Genomic DNA, 13,369 nt, shown 5'->3' on the forward strand with positions numbered 1-13,369 from the left:
TGGTTGTTATAAGATTATAATCGAAAAACCCACCATCTATTTCTGCTGCGGAGTCCGTTTTCCCAACCTTAAACCATCTCTTACTACTAGAAAAATAGGATATTCTAGCCGTAATTGCCTGCCTACGGCTAGGAATTCCTAACCGTTTGTAATTTTGTTTTCCAAAATAAAATCAGAAATTGCTTTAACAATTAGGTATTTTTTTTTCAATCGTAATAGATAAAATTCTTTGCCTGTAATGTTTATGTCCTGACCGCACATACAAGTTTAAATTTCCAACCATAGAAATTCATACCCGACAGCTTTCTTAATAGAATGGATGGTATTATGAATCATACCTGGCGGTTTTATTAGTAAAACAGCTTGGTAATATGAAATCCCCAAAAAATAAACGGCATTTTTGCAATAACGATCAGGAATTTCCGGCCATAATTCATATTTATAGTTAGGAGTGCTCATTTCCCAGCCGTATGTCATACTTACATTTCCTAACCGTAAGGACGCGATATGGCTGGGTCGACATTATTTCCCAGCTGCAACTGCAAAAAAATAAAATAAATGTTTTAACGCATTTTAAGGGATTAGAATCAACAAAATTATAATTGGCGGATTTAAGTACGAGGTTTTCTTAACTATTTAATATGTTTCATCATATGATTCTAAGGTTTTCGAAAATTTCTACAAAATTTTACTTCTATTTCTCTAAAAAGAAAGAAAAAAATTAACTTCAAATTTTTTACTTTTAGAAAGAAGTATAAACTAAATCATTAATCGTAATTAATTTTATAATTCAAATAGAGAATATATTATGGACTTTATAATCCTATTTTTTCATTTTAATTAATTTTATAAACATATTCAAATCGAGAATATGTACAGGTTAGAGAAATCGCAGCGTTGTTGCCAAAAACTATATTTGTTGTCAAAATCCTATATTGTCAAATGAAGTTTCTATATATGAAATTCTTTTTCGTCAATTCTCAAATATAGCATCACACTATTGTAAAGTCCGCCGCATGAAACACAATCTTAAATCACGTCCATCACTAAACACATTTTTTAATTACGTTTTCAAACTGTAAAGTGATTTATAAACCCGTCTAATGTCGACGGTTATTAAAACTGCGTTTATAAAACGTTTTTATAAAACGAGTTTCAGTCGGAAGGAGTTAATAATTACTTTTACAGAGCAACTCAATTTTAAACTACTTTGAATAGAATTCGGTCTCCCAGTACTTCAACAACAAAATTTCTAAAAAAAAAAAAGTCACATTGGAATAGCAATTTGGGAATATAGAGCCTCAACTATAAAAATTGCTCTTATGGACTTCATAATCCTATTTTTCTCATTTTGTGAGCCCAAAAACTCACCTATCGCAGCCCGGATAATAGGTTTCTTTTCTAAAATTTGAATCCACACAGGCACACACCTTAGGCTTAGGCCCGTGCCCGAATAATCCTTTGAGAAGAACTCCAGACAGAATCTTTATTTTCATCATATCCTCTCAGGTCTTCATTTTCATCGTATCCGAATCCCCTCTAAAACCTGTAAGCGCGATTCTAAAACCTAACTCTTGCCCGCCCAGATCCTGTAACTCCGATTCCAAAACCTAATATTTTTCCCCCAATTTTTCATTTCGCAGTTTGTATATGCACTTCATTGATTTGGGATTAATCAATGAGGGAGATCAAAAACCTCTTCCTCTGTGCTCACATCTTCTTCGTGTGTAAGGGAGGATATACTTGGGATAAGGATGGAGATGAAGATTTGAGTGGAATGGTTGATTGTTCATTTGTGAAGAGAAATTTGATTCTTGTTTTTGAATTGTCTAGTTGCATTGAGATTAGGGGGAATGAATTGGTTAATGGATAATGGTGATGTGTTTTGTGAGAAATTTGGGAGTTTAAGAGATGGGTTTGTTAGTAGAGATATATATTTGAGCTGGTTTAGTGTTAATTTTGAAGAAATTTGGGAGCACGTTCAGTTGATAAATTCATTTGGGTTGATCAATTGCTCTTTGTTGGATAAGTTTTGCAATGCTGCACCACCAGAGTATCTGACCTTGACGCAAGCATTATCATATGCCAAGTACAGTATCTTTTATTTCAGCTGTTATATGATTTTATGGAAGCATTCCTTTCTGTACTTGCTGAGGTAGAGCCATCATATGTAGAGTTCCCACCCTAGAACCCAATCAGGAGTAGATATAGGCTCATCTGTAAATTTGTAAAATGGACTGGAGATGCCTGACGGGGGACTAAGTCAGGCTTCACCCATCATGGGTAAGATGTCCTGAGGCTCCAGCTTTGTCAGACGGAAGTTACATAGACAAAGATACCTAAAACAAATATTAGTGTTAATTTGGAAGAAAATGTTGAAAAGGAGGGAGGTCTTTTAGAGTTTATGGAAAGTGGGTTGAAGAGATTAGTGTGGGGGTTTTGTTCGACAGATGCGATACACTTAGGTTCTCGTATTGATCCATTTGGTTTAGTTTATCCGAAAATTGGTTGTTCTATGTTGGCTGTTGATGCTTGTGGAATGAAATGTCGTGCAGAATTAAGTCTCCAGATATTAGATGTGCCTGGAAAACCTTAATGTAAATGTTGTGAACTTGATTTGAACTGAATGTGTCTAGAAGAAGACGTTGGTGTAATTCGGGTTTGTTGGAAAGCAAGAGAAGTTATGATGAAGGGAGAATGTTCTGGGGAAACCATAGTGATCAGCGGAGGAATGTATGTGTTAAGGAGGTGAGGAAGAATGACGAGATTGTGAGCATTAGGGACAAGTTACAGGTATTGTCACTAATAAGTGGATTCTCAGAGGATCAACAGAATTTCGGGAAGAAAGAGACTTGAAATGCTTAGGAAGGAAAAACGTGAGTTCACTCCTGGAAAACCTGGTTGGAACTTGGAAGTTACTACCAGAAGATATACTGATTCTATTAGGACTAAACTTCTCCGTGCTACTCAAGAACATTCTTGTCAGGCCTGAACTCCTCCCAAGTCCAGATACATAGGGATGCAGCAATCTCAAACTCTTAACTATGCGTTAGTCGCCTTCGCTAGAAATGAGAATTGACACTTAGTTGATGAATTCATTTGGGTTGATCAATTACTCTTTGTTGGATAAGTTATGCAATGCTGCACCAGTCTTAATCGCAACGCAGAAGTATCTGACCTTGACGCAAGTGCCTAGGCAAGCATTAGCATAAGTTAAGTATTATCTTCAATTTCATCTGCTTTATGATTTTCTGGCAGCATTCCTTTCTGTACTTGCAGAAGTCGAGCCATCAAGAGTTCCCACCATTTGCTCATGAATATGCTTGTGTGCAGTTCCTAGTACCCGATCAAGAGTCAGGTTTCACCCGTCATGGGTCGAGGCTCCAGCTTTGTTAGACGGAAGTTACATAGGTGCACATAATTGTAGACAGAGATAACTAAAACAAAAAGTTAGTGTTAAGTTGGAAGAAAATGTTGAAAAGGAGGGAGGTCTTTTAGAGTTTATGGAAAGTGGATAAAAGAGACTGGTGTGGGGCAGTGGGGGTTTCGTTCCACAGATGCGATAAGCTTAGGTTCTAGTATTGTTCCAATTGGTTTAGTTTATCTGAAAATTGGTTGTTCTTGTTGGCTATTGATGCTTGTGGAAAGAAATGTGTTGCAGAATTAAGTCATATTAGATGTGCCTGGAAAACCCTTAGAATGCAAATGTTGTGAACTTGATTTGATTGAACTGAAAATTTCTAGAAGAAGACGTTTTTGTAATTCGGGTATGTTGGAAAGCAAGAGAAGTTATGATGAAGGGAGAATGTTCTGGGGAAACCATAGTGATTAGCGGAGGAAAGTACGTGTTAAGGAGGTGAGGAAGAATGACGAGATTGTGAACGTTAGGGACAAGTTACGGGTTTTGTCACTAATAAGTGGATTCTCAGAGGATCAATAGAATGATTGGGAAGAAAAATACTTGAAATGCTTAGGAAGGAAAAACGTGAGTTCACTCCTGGAAAACCTGGTTGGCAGTTACTACCAGAAGATATACTGATTCTAGCAGGACTAAACTTCTTCTTGCTACTCCAGAAAACTCTTGTCAGGCCTGAACTCCTCCCAAGTCCAGATACATAGGGATGCAGCAATGTCAAACTCTTAACTATGCGTTAGTCATCTACTCTAGAAATAAGAATGGGCATAAACAAGACTTAGGAGTCAATGCTAGCGTTCATCTTATAAGCAAAAACAAGACTTAAGAGTCAGTACATCCGTGTTACAGTCGTCGACTATTTCACTCTGTTTGCTGAGGCGCATAAAGTCAGAGGCTCTGCCATTTGTCTACAGGAAACTCGCAGACAGATGCGTAAAATTTTGGGCAATTCCAACACTGGTGTTCAGTCTTGCAATAGTCAACCACTGACATCCATTGAAGTACCCCAGGAACAAAAATTTTGGGTATGTAAACTTGTTTGTTTTCATTCAGTTACAAAAATACATTCAATAAAGCACTACTTATACAACTTCGTGCAGGCAATTACAGTCATCGACTATTTCATTCTGTTTACTGAACATTTAAATCAATTGAACTTGAAAAATCAAAGTATCAGTTCTTCATTTGAGCTAGAAAATAGAAGTATGAAGCTCATGTAAGTATTGTTCTATTTCTATCTTATATCCTAGAGGCAGAGAGAGAGTTCAACATCATATCAGGCACATCATTCACAGTTTTTTTGATACGCAGCTAAGAACCAGCAGTGGGAGAAATAAATCTGAAGCTAAAAAGAGTAGTGGCAGCTAGCTACTTTTGTGGTTCCTTTGGTGAGTGTCCACTCCTTCATTACTCGGGGTTGTAGAATTGTTAAGCCTTCTGTCAGGAATCGACTCAAGATCACTACCATCATCAGCAACTGCAAACTGTAAATCTGTAGAAGAGTTGTCAGGCCTTTGGGTATTATCACTAGCAGCAGCAGCAGTTGCAGACTGGAAACTTGTAGAAGAGCTGTCACTCCTAAGCCTACTATTGCTTTCATCAGCAGCAGCTACACCATGTAAGTCTGCAAACGAGGAAGATGACCGCCCAGGGTTAAATGTAGAAGCATTTCGACTAGGAGAAGATGATGGCTCATGACTGAGTAATGACTTGACTTGCAGATGCGAAGGCACATGATACAGAGGTCCAGATGCAGGCGAAGCACTATTTCCTTCAGGACTTGTTTGATTCGTGTTTGTTGGTGTTTCTAATGATGACATCTCACCTCCTGTTCTTAATCCTACACCATCACTTTTCTTCATAGACTTTATACCCAACATCATATTGCGGGCGAGTTCATTCCCGCGTTTCCTTGTGTATGCATTATCTGGTTTAGCTATATCTTTAACAGATTCAGAACCATAAGCTTCTGCTAGATTAGTGTATGATCTCGCTGCACCGTCGTAAAACTTAGAAAGGCTTCTACTGCAGTCAGACAACTTAAGCGTTAGAAGCACACAAGGTAGGCTTCCAGAGGGCAAATGGCACCCATGGCCTAATCTAATCAAGATTTAGTAACCCATTTCTTCTAAAAGCCTAAATTTAACAAAAAGATTCGATCTTTGAATCAAATTTCTCTAAATTACAGATACCCAGTTCTTCATTTCAATAAATTTATTCTCTGAATCACTATAAAGCCCCAATGACACAAAATTGAAGGATTCTTGAATCGAAGTAATCAAGAAAATCATAACAAAACATAAAACTGCAAACTACCATTAATCCTCTATTAACAAAACGAAATTGAACTCTAAAGCCAGCATTAATCAATGAGGGGCAAATGCCACCCCTAAAATCAAGAATCAAGAAAATCAGTACTTACTTCCTTGGTAAAGCGCGGTCTAAAGAACTCAATGCATCTAATGCACTACTCTGAACTTCACTACTCCCACCATCTCCTTCATCTTCAATTCCCATTATTTCTTCATCGCTATTTATTCCAATTGATGAAGAACTTTCAGAAGTTTCGTCCCTATGTTCCTCTTCATTACCCTTTACTCCAGCTTTCCCTTCTTTCTTATTACGATCCATTACTACTCAGCAAAAACACCTACGAGTCGAATTTCTGTACAAATTTCTAATGTGCAAAGAATGGACAATGATCATCCAAAGAAAGATGATTCTTGAAATGAGATTGACTGAGAGGTCTTTCTAAGATATGGGTTTTATGTGTAGATCAAAAGAGACTAAATTTTTAATAAAGATGAGTTTAGTTTTCGGTTTTAATCCTTCCATCAATGGATATTTTCTTAGGTTTTGATCTTCTCTGAAACAGAGGAACAGAGGAAAACAGAGTATCTAATCTTGAAACAGAGAGGGGCGGGGAAGAATAAAGCTGAAGAGTAAAAGTCCCTTTTATAATCAATCAGGGGTAAAATTGGTAATGCGGAATTTATTTTTTTGTTGAAGATATTTAAGTGATGTAGTGGTATTGGGGTTATTGTAGCTACGTTACTACTTAATTTTATTCCGGAACCATGGTTTCAGGTGCAGGTAGTTATTTAGGGAGTGTTTGCCGAGAGTAATAGAAGTTGGTGATAGAAATTGGCCTTTAATTGAATATTTTAATAATTTTTTATTAAAATACTATCAAAATGAGGTTGTTAATCCAAATAATTGCATGAAAAGATTTTCCTCGTCATGAGGTTTCCAACGAACCATCGTTTGCCCGAATCGGACTTGCCACGAAGAATTAATAGCCGAATGGGGAGTTCGGACCAATACATTGGAGACGTGTTAAGTAGCAAACTTGGTAAAATACCTTTAGTAATCGATCATACCAGCACTAATGCACCAGAACCCATCAAAACTCTGCAATTCAGCGTGCTTGGGCGAGAGTAGTACTAAGATGGGTGACCGCTTGGGAAGTCCTCGTGTTGATTGCCTTTTTTTATTTTTTTTGCCATTTTTTTAGCGGTTTTCCTTATTACTGCGAGCGACTAGTTAGCGAAGGGATTACCCGAGAGAAAAAATGGGTTTTTATGGCATAAAGCCTGGGAGGGCGCTCGCCCTAGGTTTTTGGAATTCATCCAAAAGCGTCCATTTAATTGAATATATTTTAATAATTTTTTATTAAAATACTATCAAAACGAGGTTGTTAATCCAAAATAATTGCACGAAAAGATTCTCCTCGCCATAAGGTTTCCAACGAACCATCATTTGCCCGAATCGGACTTGCCACGAAGAATTAATAGCCGAATGGGGAGTTCGGACCAATACATTGGAGACGTGTTAAGTAGTAAACTTGGTAAAATACCTTTAGCAATCGATCATATCAGCACTAATGCACCAGAACCCATCCAAACTCTGCAGTTAAGCGTGCTTGGGAGAGAGTAGTACTAAGATGGGTGACCTCTTGGGAAGTCCTCGTGTTGATTGCCATTTTTTTATTTTATTTTGCCATTTTTTTAGCGGTTTTCCTTATGACTGCGAACGACTAGTTAGCGAAGGGATTACCCGAGAGAAAGAATGGGGTTTTATGGCATGAAGCCTAGGAGGGCGCCCTCCCCAGGTTTTTGGAATTCATCCAAAAACGTGCATTTAATTGAATATTCTAATAGTTTTTTATTAAAATACTACAAAAAAGAGGTTGTTAATCCAAAATAATTGCACGAAAAGATTCTCCTCGCCATAACGTTTCCAACGAACCATCATTTGTCCGAATCGGACTTGCCACGAATAATTAATAGCCGAATGGGGAGTTCGGACCAATACATTGGGGACGTGTTAAGTAGTAAACTTGGTAAAATACCTTCAGCAATCGATCATACCAGCACTAATGCACCAGAACCCATCAGAACTCTGCAATTAAGCGTGTTTGGGCGAGAGCAGTACTAAGATGCGTGACCTCTTGGGAAGTCCTCGTGTTGATTGCCATTTTTTTATTTTGTTTTTGCCATTTTTTTTAAGGATTTTCCTTATGGATGCGAGCCGACTAGTTAGCGAAGGGATTACCCGAGAGAAAGAATGGGTTTTTATGGCAGGAAGCCTGGGAGGGCGCCCGCCCCAGGTTTTTGGAATTCATCCAAAATTGTGCATTTAATTGAATAGTCTAATATTTTTTTATTAAAATACTATCAAAACGAGGTTGTTAATCCAAAATAATTGTACGAAAGGATTTTCCTCGCCATAACAATTCCAACGAATCATCATTTGCCAGAATCGGACTTGCCACGAAGAATTAATAGCCGAATGGGGAGTTCAGACCAATACATTGGAGACGTGTTAAGTAGTAAACTTGGTAAAATACCTTTAGCAATCGATCATACCAGCACTAATGCACCAGACCCCATCAGAACTCTGCAGTTAAGCGTGCTTGGGTGAGAGTAGTACTAAGATGGGTGACCTCTTGGGAAGTCCTCGTGTTGATTGCCTTTTTTTATTTTTATTTTTGCCATTTTTTAGCGGTTTTCCTTATGACTGCGAGCCGAGTAATTAGCGAATGGATTGCCCGAGAGAAAGAATGGGTTTTTATGGCACGAAGCCTGGGAGGGCGCCCGCCCCAGGTTTTTGGAATTCATCCAAAAACGTGCATTTAATTGAATATTTTAATAGTTTTTTATTAAAATACTACCAAAACGAGGTTATTAATCCAAAATAATTGCACGAAAGGATTCTCCTCGCCATAACGTTTCCAACGAACCATCATTTGCCCGAATCGGACTTGCCACGAAGAATGAATAGCCGAATGGGGAGTTCCGACCAATACATTGGAGACGTGTTAAGTAATAAACTTGGTAAAATGCCTTTAGCAATCGATCATACCAGCACTAATGCACCAGAACCAATCAGAACTCTGCAGTTAAGCGTGTTTGGGAGAGAGTAGTACTAAGATGGGTGACCTCTTGGGAAATCCTCGTGTTGATTGCCTTTTTTTATTTTTTTGCCATTTTTTTAGGGGTTTCCTTATGACTGCGAGCCGAGTAATTAGCGAATGGATTGCCCGAGAGAAAGAATGGGTTTTCATGGCACGAAGCCTGGGAGGGCGCCCGCCCCAGGTTTTTGGAATTCATCCAAAAACGTGCATTTAATTGAATATTTTAATAGTTTTTTATTAAAATACTATCAAAACGAGGTTGTTAATCCAAAATATTTGCACGAAAGGATTCTCCTCGCCATAACGTTTCCAACGAACCATCATTTGCCCGAATCGGATTTTCCACGAAGAATTAATAGCCGAATGGGGAGTTCGGACCAATACATTGGAGACGTGTTAAGTAGTAAACTTGGTAAAATATCTTCGGCAATCGATCATACCAGCACTAAAGCACTAAAAACAATCATAACTCTGCAATTAAGCGTGCTTGGGCGAGAGTAGTACTAAGATGGGTGACCTCTTGGGAAGTCATCGTGTTGATTGCCTTTTATTATTTTATTTTTGCCATTTTTTTAGCGGTTTTCCTTAAGACTGCGAGCCGAGTAATTAGCGAATGGATTTCCCGAGAGAAAGAATGGGTTTTTATGGCACGAAGCCTGGGAGGGCGCCCTCCCTAGGTTTTTGGAATTTATCCAAAAACGTGCATTTAATTGAATATTTTAATAGTTTTTTATTAAAATACTACCAAAACAAGGTTATTAATCCAAAATAATTGCACGAAAGGATTCTCCTCGCCATAACGTTTCCAACGAACCATCATTTGCCCGAATCGGACTTGCCAAGAAGAATGAATAGCCGAATGGGGAGTTCCGACCAATACGTTGGAGACATGTTAAGTAGTAAACTTGGTAAAATACCTTTAGCAATCGATCATACCAGCACTAATGCACCAGAACCAATCAGAACTCTGCAGTTAAGCGTGTTTGGGAGAGAGTAATACTAAGATGGGTGACCTCTTGGGAAATCCTCGTGTTGATTGCCTTTTTTTATTTTTTTGCCATTTTTTTAGGGGTTTCCTAATGACTGCGAGCCGAGTAATTAGCGAATGGATTTCCCGAGAGAAAGAATGGGTTTTCATGGCACGAAGCCTGGGAGGGCGCCCGCCCCAGGTTTTTGGAATTCATCCAAAAACGTGCATTTAATTGAATATTTTAATAGTTTCTTATTAAAATACTATCAAAACGAGGTTGTTAATCCAAAATAATTGCACGAAAAGATTCTCCTCGCCATACCTTTTCCAACGAACCATCATTTGTCCGAATCGGACTTGCCACGAAGAATTAATAGCCGAATGGGGAGTTCGGACCAATACATTGGGGACGTGTTAAGTAGTAAACTTGGTAAAATACCTTCAGCAATCGATCATACCAGCACTAATGCACCAGAACCCATCAGAACTATGCAGTTAAGCGTGCTTGGGAGAGAGTAGTACTAAGATGGGTGGGGAAGTCCTCGTGTTGATTGCCTTTTTTTTATTTTATTTTTGCCATTTATTTTTTTTGCAATTTTTTTAGCGGTTTTCCTTATGGCTGCGAGCCGACTAGTTAGCGAAGGGATTACCCGAGAGAAAGAATGGGTTTTTAAGGCACGAAGCCCGGGAGGGCGCCCGCCCCAGGTTTAGTAGTAAACTTGGTAGAATACCTTCAGCAATCGATCATACCAGCACTAATGCACCAGATCCCATCAGAACTCTGCAGTTAAGCGTGCTTGGGCGAGAGTAGTACTAAGATGGGTGACCTCTTGGGAAGTCCTCGTGTTGATTGCTATTTTTTATTTTTTTTTCCATTTTTTAAGCGGTTTTCCTTATGGTTGCGAGACGACTAGTTAGCGAAGGGATTACCCGAGAGAAAGAATGGGTTTTTATGGCACGAAGCCTGGGAGGGCGCCCGCCCCAGGTTTTTGGATTTCATCCAAAAACGTGCATTTAATTGAATATTCTAATAGTTTTTATTAAAATACTACCAAAACGAGGTTGTTAATCCAAAATAATTGCACGAAAAGTTCTCCTCGCCATAACGTTTCCAACGAACCATCATTTGTACGAATCGGACTTGCCACGAAGAATTAATAGCCGAATGGGGAGTTCGGACCAATACATTGGGGACGTGTTAAGTAGTAAACTTGGTAAAATACCTTCAGCAGTCGATCATACCAGCATTAATGCACCAGAACCCATCAGAGCTATGCAGTTAAGCGTGCTTGGGCGAGAGTAGTACTAAGATGGGTGGGGAAGTCCTCGTGTTGATTGCCTTTTTTTTATTTTATTTTTGCCATTTTTTTAGCGGTTTTCCTTATGGCTGCGAGCCGACTAGTTAGCGAAGGGATTACCCGAGAGAAATAATGGGTTTTTATGGCACGAAGCCAGGGAGGGCGCCCGCCCCAGGTTTTTGGAATTCATCCAAAAACGTGCATTTAATTGAATATTATAATAGTTTTTATTAAAATACTACAAAAAAGAGGTTGTTAATCCAAAATAATTGCACGAATAAATTCTCCTCGCCATAACGTTTCCAACGAACCATCATTTTTCCGAATCGGACTTGCCACGAAGAATTAATAGTCGAATGGGAAGTTCGGACCAATACATTGGGGACGTGTTAAGTAGTAAACTTGGTAAAATACCTTTAGCAATCGATCATACCAGCACTAATGCACCAGACCCCATCAGAACTCTGCAGTTAAGTGTGCTTGGGAGAGAGTAGTACTAAGATGGGAGACCTCTTGGGAAGTCCTCGTGTTGATTGCCTTTTTTTATTTTTATTTTTGCCATTTTTTTAGCGGTTTTCCTTATGACTGCGAGCCGAGTAATTAGCGAACGGATTGCCCGAGAGAAAGAATGGGTTTTTACGGCACGAAGCCTGGGAGGGCGCCTGCCCCACGTTTTTGGAATTCATCCAAAAACGTGCATTTAATTGAATATTTTAATAGTTTTTTATTAAAATACTATCAAAACGAGGTTGTTAATCCAAAATAATTGCACGAAAAGATTCTCCTCGCCATAAGGTTTCCAACGAACCATCATTTGCCCGAATCGGACTTGCCACGAAGAATTAATAGCCGAATGGGGAGTTCGGACCAATACATTGGAGACGTGTTAAGTAGTAAACTTGGTAAAATACCTTTAGCAATCGATCATATCAGCACTAATGCACCAGAACCCATCCAAACTCTGCAGTTAAGCGTGCTTGGGAGAGAGTAGTACTAAGATGGGTGACCTCTTGGGAAGTCCTCGTGTTGATTGCCATTTTTTTATTTTATTTTGCCATTTTTTTAGCGGTTTTCCTTATGACTGCGAACGACTAGTTAGCGAAGGGATTACCCGAGAGAAAGAATGGGGTTTTATGGCATGAAGCCTAGGAGGGCGCCCTCCCCAGGTTTTTGGAATTCATCCAAAAACGTGCATTTAATTGAATATTCTAATAGTTTTTTATTAAAATACTACAAAAAAGAGGTTGTTAATCCAAAATAATTGCACGAAAAGATTCTCCTCGCCATAACGTTTCCAACGAACCATCATTTGTCCGAATCGGACTTGCCACGAATAATTAATAGCCGAATGGGGAGTTCGGACCAATACATTGGGGACGTGTTAAGTAGTAAACTTGGTAAAATACCTTCAGCAATCGATCATACCAGCACTAATGCACCAGAACCCATCAGAACTCTGCAATTAAGCGTGTTTGGGCGAGAGCAGTACTAAGATGCGTGACCTCTTGGGAAGTCCTCGTGTTGATTGCCATTTTTTTATTTTGTTTTTGCCATTTTTTTTAAGGATTTTCCTTATGGATGCGAGCCGACTAGTTAGCGAAGGGATTACCCGAGAGAAAGAATGGGTTTTTATGGCAGGAAGCCTGGGAGGGCGCCCGCCCCAGGTTTTTGGAATTCATCCAAAATTGTGCATTTAATTGAATAGTCTAATATTTTTTTATTAAAATACTATCAAAACGAGGTTGTTAATCCAAAATAATTGTACGAAAGGATTTTCCTCGCCATAACAATTCCAACGAATCATCATTTGCCAGAATCGGACTTGCCACGAAGAATTAATAGCCGAATGGGGAGTTCAGACCAATACATTGGAGACGTCTTAAGTAGTAAACTTGGTAAAATACCTTTAGCAATCGATCATACCAGCACTAATGCACCAGACCCCATCAGAACTCTGCAGTTAAGCGTGCTTGGGTGAGAGTAGTACTAAGATGGGTGACCTCTTGGGAAGTCCTCGTGTTGATTGCCTTTTTTTATTTTTATTTTTGCCATTTTTTAGCGGTTTTCCTTATGACTGCGAGCCGAGTAATTAGCGAATGGATTGCCCGAGAGAAAGAATGGGTTTTTATGGCACGAAGCCTGGGAGGGCGCCCGCCCCAGGTTTTTGGAATTCATCCAAAAACGTGCATTTAATTGAATATTTTAATAGTTTTTTATTAAAATACTACCAAAACGAGGTTATTAATCCAAAATAATTGCACGAAAGGATT

At 38.9% G+C, this 13,369-nt stretch overlaps 11 non-coding genes and 3 pseudogenes across 11 annotated transcripts; all 14 read left to right on the plus strand.

Moving 5' to 3' along the window:
- The first annotated feature begins 6,781 nt into the window (after positions 1 to 6,781).
- On the plus strand, positions 6,782 to 6,900 carry LOC113327184. The gene has a single exon (XR_003348845.1). It is a non-coding gene; the product is annotated as a 5S ribosomal RNA (ribosomal RNA).
- A 376-nt stretch (positions 6,901 to 7,276) lies between these two features.
- Positions 7,277 to 7,395, plus strand: LOC113327118. Its single transcript, XR_003348780.1, has one exon. It is a non-coding gene; the product is annotated as a 5S ribosomal RNA (ribosomal RNA).
- A 376-nt stretch (positions 7,396 to 7,771) lies between these two features.
- Positions 7,772 to 7,890, plus strand: LOC113327157. Its single transcript, XR_003348819.1, has one exon. It is a non-coding gene; the product is annotated as a 5S ribosomal RNA (ribosomal RNA).
- Positions 7,891 to 8,269: 379 nt separating this feature from the next.
- LOC113327158 lies at positions 8,270 to 8,388 on the plus strand. The gene has a single exon (XR_003348820.1). It is a non-coding gene; the product is annotated as a 5S ribosomal RNA (ribosomal RNA).
- A 377-nt stretch (positions 8,389 to 8,765) lies between these two features.
- On the plus strand, positions 8,766 to 8,884 carry LOC113327132. Its single transcript, XR_003348794.1, has one exon. It is a non-coding gene; the product is annotated as a 5S ribosomal RNA (ribosomal RNA).
- A 373-nt stretch (positions 8,885 to 9,257) lies between these two features.
- LOC113327341 lies at positions 9,258 to 9,376 on the plus strand (annotated as a pseudogene).
- A 377-nt stretch (positions 9,377 to 9,753) lies between these two features.
- LOC113327221 lies at positions 9,754 to 9,872 on the plus strand. Its single transcript, XR_003348883.1, has one exon. It is a non-coding gene; the product is annotated as a 5S ribosomal RNA (ribosomal RNA).
- Positions 9,873 to 10,245: 373 nt separating this feature from the next.
- Positions 10,246 to 10,357, plus strand: LOC113327399 (annotated as a pseudogene).
- Positions 10,358 to 10,537: 180 nt separating this feature from the next.
- Positions 10,538 to 10,656, plus strand: LOC113327033. Its single transcript, XR_003348694.1, has one exon. It is a non-coding gene; the product is annotated as a 5S ribosomal RNA (ribosomal RNA).
- Positions 10,657 to 11,029: 373 nt separating this feature from the next.
- On the plus strand, positions 11,030 to 11,141 carry LOC113327391 (annotated as a pseudogene).
- Positions 11,142 to 11,518: 377 nt separating this feature from the next.
- LOC113327048 lies at positions 11,519 to 11,637 on the plus strand. Its single transcript, XR_003348708.1, has one exon. It is a non-coding gene; the product is annotated as a 5S ribosomal RNA (ribosomal RNA).
- Positions 11,638 to 12,015: 378 nt separating this feature from the next.
- On the plus strand, positions 12,016 to 12,134 carry LOC113327119. Its single transcript, XR_003348782.1, has one exon. It is a non-coding gene; the product is annotated as a 5S ribosomal RNA (ribosomal RNA).
- Positions 12,135 to 12,510: 376 nt separating this feature from the next.
- On the plus strand, positions 12,511 to 12,629 carry LOC113327159. Its single transcript, XR_003348821.1, has one exon. It is a non-coding gene; the product is annotated as a 5S ribosomal RNA (ribosomal RNA).
- Positions 12,630 to 13,008: 379 nt separating this feature from the next.
- Positions 13,009 to 13,127, plus strand: LOC113327170. Its single transcript, XR_003348832.1, has one exon. It is a non-coding gene; the product is annotated as a 5S ribosomal RNA (ribosomal RNA).
- The last annotated feature ends 242 nt before the right edge of the window (positions 13,128 to 13,369 follow it).

The sequence above is a fragment of the Papaver somniferum genome, unplaced genomic scaffold (genome assembly GCF_003573695.1).
Source record: "Papaver somniferum cultivar HN1 unplaced genomic scaffold, ASM357369v1 unplaced-scaffold_10, whole genome shotgun sequence".
Classification (NCBI taxonomy): Eukaryota; Viridiplantae; Streptophyta; class Magnoliopsida; order Ranunculales; family Papaveraceae; genus Papaver; species Papaver somniferum.